The following is a 9,121-nucleotide window of genomic DNA, read 5'->3' as shown; positions in this document are numbered from 1 at the left end:
GTTTCTACTCCAGTGGCTTCACCTTCACCAAGTCTCAAGACTAGTGATGTGCCTGACCCTGTCGACACCGGCGTGACTGCTCTTGACGGCGATAGCCTCTCTGCAACCCCACAAGAAGATCTGCCCTCAGATCCAGAGGTTACCCCCCGCAATGTTGAGTTTCCTGTTCAACTCCGCCGCTCTAATCGAAAACACGAAGGCCCATCTGCCTCCTCTCCTGCCTCCGTGTCTGAAGGTCAACAATCCTCTTCTTCTGAGCCTATTCCTGAGGATGACCCTTTGCGTTCTGAATCCTCTGATTCATCTGTGGGCTCTCAACTCTCTGCTGGTAACTGTTTCTCTCCTCTCTTCTACTCCGTTCTTGCTAAAGAAAATTGGGATAGCATGAGTAAGCGTGCCTGCTCTCCTGAGCGTGTTTTGTCTAGGTCTGTCTTACCTTTGTCTGGGATTTTCCGTCTTCTAAAAACTCAAGGGTTGCTTGGCACTATTGTGAGTGCACAACCTTTTGAACGATCTGTTATTGTTGAGTTTTATGCCAATCTTTCTGATCGCTTTTCTGTTGTGGGGTCTCGTGGGTATGGGAAAGTGTATGTGAGGGGGTCTTTCTATTCTGTGACACCTGCCTTGATTAATGAGTTTTATAAATGTCCAAACGAGGTTTCTTCCAAACCCTCTGTTTCCAAAGACACTCTGGCCTCTGTCCTCACTGCCAAAGTTCTGAAAAAATGGCCTGGTCCAAAGTCGGCTTTTCATGTGTCTAAGCAGACTCAGCTGTACTCAGTCCTCTTTAAAATAGGCATTTCCAACTGGTTTCCCACTACTCACAATGCTACTCTCAATCCCACCCAAGCTGAGTTTTTATGGTGCATCACTCACGACCTCAAGATCAATATTGGTGAATTAATTTTCACTCAGATTGGTGCCTTAGCCAATTCCCGCACCGAGCGTGAGCATCTGCCGTTTCCTTCTCTGATCTACCAGCTTCTGATCAAACAAGGCCTGCCCAGTCGTGATGCCACTTTACTGGACCCTCCTGGCCGTCCAATCACTATCCACGGTAAGGTCCTTTCTGAACATTTTGCTGATCTGCCTCCTGTCGATCCTACTGTTGTTCAGACGGTCCCACGTGTGAAGAAGGCTCCTATAGTGGCTGCCTCTGTTCCCATTGTAGCTGCCTCTATTTCGCCGCCAGTTGATGTGGTCACCAAGGATGAGCTCACTCGTTTTCAGGAGTCTATCCAGGCTCAGCTAGCTCAAGGGTTTGCCTCTATTCAAGATCAGCTGCTTAGGACTTTGGCACATTCTGGTCAGAAAGGGGGAGTAGCAACAACTCCAACTCCTGCGGCTTCCACCAAGACCAAAGATAAAGGCAAAAAACAGGCATCCCTCCTCACTCCTCCACAGCCCAGCTCTCGTGATGAAGATGATTTGTTCTCTGGCTTTAGTTACTAAAGCAGAGATTTATGTTTTTCGTTTTCATGTTTTTTTTTTTCTTAAAAAACTATCTGCTATTACTTCTGGTCTGTAATAGCTAGTATTATTTTCTTTTTGCATCTTTGACTCTATATGTTATCTCTTTATCTGCATTGATAACTATTTTTGAGTTAATTTTGGAGTGATTCTATATCTCTCTTATTTGTCTCACTGCAGGAAATACTTAAGTAGCACTGCTACTGTGCTAACAGTATGTGATATTATGTGCTAACAGTCTGTGATGCAGGGGGAGTGCTAACAGTCTGTGATGCAGGGGGAGTCTTTTCTCTTTCCGTCTTATCTGCAGGAGGAGTTCTTGTTAAACATGGGTTCTGACCAAATCTATGCCAAAGGGGGAGGAGATTGTTGGCGCCAGATTTCCACGAAGGAAGAAATCCGCCTCACTTGGGAAGTAAAGATTGGCTAAAGATTTGTTCCCATGTTTATTTTGGAAATTTAGAGTCCTACCTTTGTAATACTTTAGGACTTAGATTTATTTCCTAGTACTTCATTCTTGTTAGGAATCTTTTATGGTTATCTAGATTAGAACTAGATATTGACTAGGATTATGTTTCCTAGTTATTCGATTCCTTTGGAAGACAGGTCTTTGGAGGCCCATCTCACGCCTATATAAGGCTCCTCACCTCACAAAGACCGGGACACTATTTTTTGGGAGAAAAATCACTCCGTTGCTTTGAAGAATCGCTGAAACGTTCTGCTGAACAGAACTGTGCCATCGTTGGATGTGTCAACATATACAGATTGGCTGTATAGATCTCTTGGGAGATCAACCGCGTCACTGAAGGGAGTTCAGGCCAGAAAGGAGTTCTAGGCACGCGGTGTGGAGCTGCTGTTGGACGAAACACGAAGTTCGAGTTGTGTACAAGAACGGCATATTACATAAAGAGGGAGTCTTTAGTGTTTTTAATAAGTCCTATTAATGTACACTGTAAATCTGAACTAGTGAAATCGTGTTTGCAGGTCCACGTGGATGTAGGGCACAATTGTGTCTGAACCACATTAATTCTTGTGTTCTGTTTATTTACTTTAAGTAGAATATAACTGTGACAACACAAGATTTACAGTTGTAACTGAATACTGTTTCCACAACTTAACTGTTACAACTTAGATCATCTGATTTCTATAGGCATATAAATCAACAGGGGCTATTAGTGAAACCCCCCTCCAACATTTTTTGTACTAAGGATAGGTCCTATCACTTTTCCTTTATTAGAGATAGATCCAGTTGTTCTCTTATTCCAAATACAAATATACCCTCGCTACTTCACTACTCACTACTTTAGCCTTCTTAATTTCTTTTAATTATAATTTTCATTTATGTTATTTATTTTTAAAAAATAATTTTTTAAATATTATTTTTTGAAACAATTATTTAAAAAAAAATATATTTAAATCATTTTTTTTTTAATTTTCTATTTTTGGGTTTTTAAATCAACTATAAATTTTTTGAAAGCAACTATAATTTATCGAAATCAACTACAAATTTATTGAAATCAACTATAATTTTTCAAAATCAACTACAATATTATAGAAATCACCTGTAATTTATCAAAACTAACTACAATATTATCGAAATCAACTACAAAAATATAGCAAAACCAACTACAAAATCAACAAAGATAACTATAATTTATCAAAATAAACTACAAAAAGAATTGCATAAGACTATTTTGTTACTAGAGGTATACGAAGAAAGAACAAAAATTCGCAGATAGGTTGCAAGGGATCCTTACCATGGCCATGTATGCAATTTCTATCCAAAAGAAAGTAAAGGAAACACACACACACACACACACACAAAGACAGAACACGGTAGGGGTGAGCAAGTCGGATCCATCAACAAGTTGAACCCGTCAAACTCGGTAAAAACCGCCCGCTAGGACCTGATGGATAGATCCATCTATAGGATTGGATCCTGAAATGGACAAGATCCGCGGGTTTGGGTCTAAGACGGGTTCAAAAAGAATTAATACCCTTGAATCCCGTCCCGCCCCACTATACAAAACGACATCGTTTTGTATATATTATGTAGTATAATAAATTAATATAATACATGAATAAAATCTCTTACATGTCAAAACTTATATCTATAACGACGACATCGTCTTGTTTTATCTATGATTAGCTATTTTATTTTAGACCTTGTCTTATAACGGTTTGAATTTAGTTCCTCTTTTTTGGATTTATGGTTAAAACGTATTAATTTTGATTTACTCGTGATATTCATCATTGATGTATTTCAGATTGTTTCAATTTAAATTTTTACGCTTGGTCCTTCATTTTAATTTCTAAATAATTTTTCGTAAAACTTATAAATTATTAAAGAAAATAGCTTTTTTAAATTACGACGGGTTTCAACTCGTGAAAGTTGGGTTCTACTTTAAACCCGCAATAGACCCGTCGAAAACCCATACGCTTGGTTCTTTAAATTCAAGAACCGTTGGTTGACTGGACGATCGCGGGTTTTGCTAGACCCCTAGAACACGGGGACTTGAACAACAGGAATGAACATTCTACAAACTAGGTGGAAACAGTTTGTAAACTCGTTCTCAGAATCACCAATCCAAGTCAAATTCCGCACAATTTTGCCCTAACCGTTCCCAAATCGTGCTCATTTTTTTTGGCTAGGGTTCGGCGGCTTGAGCGGTGGCTAGAAGAGCGATAAGTGGGAGGGGTTTGAAGTTTCTCCTCCCAGTTGGCCTCGCCCGAGTAAACAGCGCCGCCGCGTTCCACCTTGATGCCTGCATATCTCTCCTCGGCCCGCAATTGTTTGTATGTGGAGATGGTTAGCAATTTATTCGCGTCAGATTTAATTTCTTTTACCGTCGGCTTCCTCGATCTCCTTGGCTGCCGCCCGCTGTCTTTTACTCGGTCGTTGCCTCAGCCGCCATGGAAGAAGAAACGTCGGAAACAGAAGAAGATAGAAGAGTGTGGAATGAGAAATACACGTTTGCTATAAAATGGGCGTTGATAGGGTTGACCAGGAATAATTTACGTATAACGAATAATAATTGGTTTAATGTCTGCTTAAATTGTCAACTTAATACTTAAATTGTCAAAGTTAGTGGGGTTTCACTAAAAATGAAAAAAAAGGCTGGATTCATCATGATTTAACCCTATGAATGGGGTGCTGTTAAGTATATATTTTTACACTTTATCGTACCTTTTTATTTGAGCTTTTGGTGTGATTTAACGATAATTGGTGCTTAAAAAGTTGATTTATTGTATTTATACCTAAAATACAATAAATCAACTTTTTAAGCACCAATTGTCGTTGTAGTATAGTGGTAAGTATTCCCGCCTGTCACGCGGGTGACCCGGGTTCGATCCCCGGCAACGGCGCCAAAAACTTGTTGACAAGTAGTAAAAGTGGACTCGTGAGAGTCGGATGTCGATCCCACAGGGAATACTCCTAACAACTATGATTTTTATCCAGCCTACGCAAGTTTGTCAAATTAAATCAATTAAACAATTAAACTTCAAACAAATTATGAATAAAACATTAACTAACAAGTCTTGTAAATGGCTACCTAAGGTAATATTTGTATGTCTACGACACCACAAGCAATTGACACGCTCATCCGGTGAAAACTACTCGAAGGTTGTTTGTCAAATTAAATCAATTAAACAATTAAACTTCAAACAAATTATGAATAAAACGTTAACTAACAAGTCTCGTAAATGGCTACCTAAGGTAATATCTGTATGTCTACGACACCACAAGCAATTGACACGCTCATCCGGTGAAAACTACTCGAAGGTTCTTATACTTACCGTCTAATTATCAAAATAGCTCTGTCGAGTCAATCCCAATAATCACAGATAAAGCACATAAATTGATCAAGTTCATGCACTAACAATCATAACAAGTATAAGAAATAATCATAAAATCATAATTGCATAATCTCAAGAAAACGGGTTCAGAATCCCCACATAGGGTTCCAATAAAATCCTAGATTAAAAACTTAGCTACTCATAACGAAAAACATAATAAAAGTAATAAAAATCATAGATTCAAGAAAAGATAGGTGAAAGAAGAATTTTGATGAAGATTCGTCAGGTCTTCGTCTTCGTTCTTCCGTTCTCTTGCTCCTCTCGCTCCAAGGTTGTGTCCAAAGTCTTCTAATTCGTGCTTGGTTTGTGCTTAAATAGATGTCCCAACTTGGTAGATGATTTTAGGTTTCCTTGTGTGATTAAAAGTCCAAAATTGTCTCCAGCGTGTGTTGGCACGGCCGCGCGAAAATCAGTGCAATTCTCACACGGCCGCGCGAGAATCGCCGAAACCTTCTGTCCAATTTCTGCATTTGGCACGGCCGTCCCATTTTTAGGTGTAAATTTGGGACGACCGTCCCGTGCCAATTTCTTCATATTTTTTATTATTTCACTTTTGGCCCATATTTTCTCCAAAATTGCAGTTTTGACCCCAAACTTTTCCAATTCTTCAATTTATACCTAAAATACAATAAATCAACTTTTTAAGCACCAATTATCGTTAAATCACACCAAAAGCTCAAATAAAAAGGTACGATAAAGTGTAAAAATATATACTTAACAGGTGCCTAAAACAACCATTAAACCCCACATCGGCGGAGGCAAAAGCAGCTCTTTTGGCCATGGAAATGGCATGTGAAAATAATTGGCAGCGAGTTATCCTTGAAGGCGATTCATTGGTGGTCATTACAGCTATTCAGTGCAACTCGGGGTCACGAGCAGATTATGGTCATATTATTGATGATATTCAGCAATTGGGAAAGACTTGTGTCGAGTTTAAAGCTCAACATATTTGTAGGGAAGGGAATCGAGTGGCACATGAAATAGCAACGTTGTCAAAATATGAATCGTATAGTTGGGCTGAGTTACCTACTAAGATCCAGTCATATGTATCTTCTGAGATGTTTTAATGAAATCTAATGCGTTTTTTTGGTCTCAAAAAAAAAAAAACCCCATGAATGGGGGTTTCGCTATTAATCCATTTTTAAATAATCTTATTTGCTCTCCAGAAGTTTATTTTAAAAAAAAAATAAGATTTTTTTTTGAAATTTAACAAAAACATTGGAAGACTCTAAAACATCTTATAAACTCTAAAACATCTTATAAGATTCTAACATCTTATAGGCTTAGTCAAACACCCTCTAAATCTTCCGGCATAAAAGACAAAATAACATATGTTTTTCTAATCTATTTTATTGGAAAATTCTAGAAATAACAAAAAATAAGGTTACGCCATAATCCACCACGGCACCACTGATACGCGTAAAACCTACGTATGAATAACCGCAAGTGTACAGTAACGCGTTTTGTAGAATAGTGAATTCCAGATATCGATCCACATGGAATTAAGTTCCTAAATTTACCAAGCACCTTAATTATAGTATCCTAAACTTTATCTAGACGAACGAAATAATGGGAGATGAAATGAAGCCAAAAGGAAACAAAAATAAAAACAACGGTCCGCTAGGACAAACGAGGAATTCCGACGTGTGATGGCTTCTAGGGTAAAATCCACCAGTGTACTATCGATAAAGATCTACAAATCCGAATCTAAATGTCAATTCTATATTCGCTAACCCAGACACTAAAATAGCCTAACCCCCGTCTCCAGTGTAGTTAGAGTCTACCCACAGGTCCGACGTCTCCGTTCAGAACCTGATATTAAGAGAGCATTTAAGTCAAGTCCTTAAGGGCTACCCGAGGAGCATCACGTCTTCATTTCCACAACACGAGCTATGTTTTCCTAAAATCAAACGAGAAATCCTCTCTCGAGTTCATCCCCATTTAGAATCAATTCAACTGTTGGCCAAATAATCGAAAGCATTTAATACAGAAAAACATAAACAGAATCAACGAACAACAAATAGATCACAGATCTAGAAATCAAAATCAATATATACAAGGTTTCATTTACCTAAAAGAAAATGCTTAGTTCATTACAAACATAGCATCAAAATGAAGAACACGATAAATCATAAACTAAACGTAAAGAAAAGCTTATGAAAAACCCGAGTCGAAACCCTCGTCGAAGCTTCCCACGAAGAAATGGCGAGAACCGAAGAGAAAACCGAAGAAAAGGGTCGAGATATCGTCGAGAGGTTGAAAAATGAAAGGAGACCTTCTATTTATAGTGAGGAATCAAAGAAAAATATCTAGTCTCGATTTCTGTTCCCAGATCGCGATCTGGGCTTCTTGGATCGCGATCTGGAAGCCTCGAAAACTGCGCGCCGCCATCCCTGATCGCGATCCAAGAATTGCGGATCGCGATCTGCCCCAATTATTCGCTGCTACTGGAATTTGCCACCAGATCGCGATCCGGTGGTTCTGGATCGCGATCTGGCCTCTACATCAACTTCAAAAACCGTTTTCACCCTATTTAGCCCGAATTTGACAATTGTGCATTCATGAAAGTTGTAGATCATGCAGTTAGCTTTCGAAGGCCACTTGAATCAGCTCAATCGGAGGTTGCATGAGAAAGTTATGCATGAAATACCAAACACTGATGCAATCCGCGAGAATGCACTTTTGCACGTGTTTGGTTTGGTTCTCGGCTTCGCTTCCAAAATCGTCTCGAATCGGCAAAAATAGCTTATCTTTACCTAAAATATAAATAAAACAAAAACAACATAATATATACAAATAAAGCCGAAAACTCGGACGAACGAAGACCAAAACTCGAAGAATTGATAAGTGAAAATCATGCAAAATGAACACCTATCACACCCTCAAACTTAGATCTTTACTCGTCCCGAGTAAATCAAAACAAGACAACAACATAAAAGAAAAAAAAAAACAAACTAAATCTAGGCCACTAACGTAGGGAATCACGATTGCATTTAGCATATGCAACAAGCCTTTGAACCCCTGGGTACCCCCAAAGGACGAGTTGTGTCTCGTGAGGGTTTTCCGACATCACACCCACAAAGTTGCCGGATTAGTCAAAGCATTGCAATTAATTTCAAAGATAAAACGAGCTAGATAACCTAAAATCTCAGAATGGCATACGTCTTCATATATTCGACTTTCCCACCGACGCAATTAGTTGTTTCTACACCAAAATGAAATAAAGACTCAAGAATCCGTAATTAAACAATAAACACAATCATCGAGGGTTTTGAGTAGAAACGTGGACGAAAAGTAAGTTTTGATTCTGAAATTCAAAAATTTCAATTGGCCATAAGTAGGTCAATTTATTCAATAGAAAAATGACGACAACAACAACTTTTTTGGTGATTTTCATCACAACTTTTACTTTTTCCATTTTTTTGAAACGGGAATAATCGTGACTCGTGCAAGGCTCAATACCACTGTGTTATCTCTCTGACCCATGTATCGAACTTAAGTCCAAGAAACCCCCAAGCTTGACAACTCGAGAGACTAGGCGACGAGGTGCACCCAACGAGTTAAGCTCGAGTCAGAAAGGCTGGAAATCAGAGCGTGAATCACAACAATACCATATATTTTTTGTTTTTCTCTTTTTTTTTTTAAACATAATAACATAAAATAAAAACGTAAAGACCATTGATAGAACTTTTAGCCAACTACTCGAACTGTGAACACATAATTCAATTCTAACTCGCCCCCCAAACCTCAGACTATTATACCCCTCAGAGAAGTGCGCTCAAGCATAATTAGA

General features: G+C 38.7%; 1 non-coding gene across 1 annotated transcript; it reads left to right on the top strand.

Moving 5' to 3' along the window:
* Positions 1 to 4,764: 4,764 nt before the first annotated feature.
* TRNAD-GUC (transfer RNA aspartic acid (anticodon GUC)) lies at positions 4,765 to 4,836 on the top strand. Its single transcript has one exon. It is a non-coding gene; the product is annotated as a tRNA-Asp (tRNA).
* The last annotated feature ends 4,285 nt before the right edge of the window (positions 4,837 to 9,121 follow it).

The sequence above is a fragment of the Erythranthe guttata genome, chromosome 11 (genome assembly GCF_056151865.1).
Source record: "Erythranthe guttata isolate IM_541 chromosome 11, IM_541, whole genome shotgun sequence".
Taxonomy (NCBI): domain Eukaryota; kingdom Viridiplantae; phylum Streptophyta; class Magnoliopsida; order Lamiales; family Phrymaceae; genus Erythranthe; species Erythranthe guttata.
Note: the sequence above shows the minus strand (reverse complement) of the source record. Positions and strands in the feature narration are given on the sequence as shown.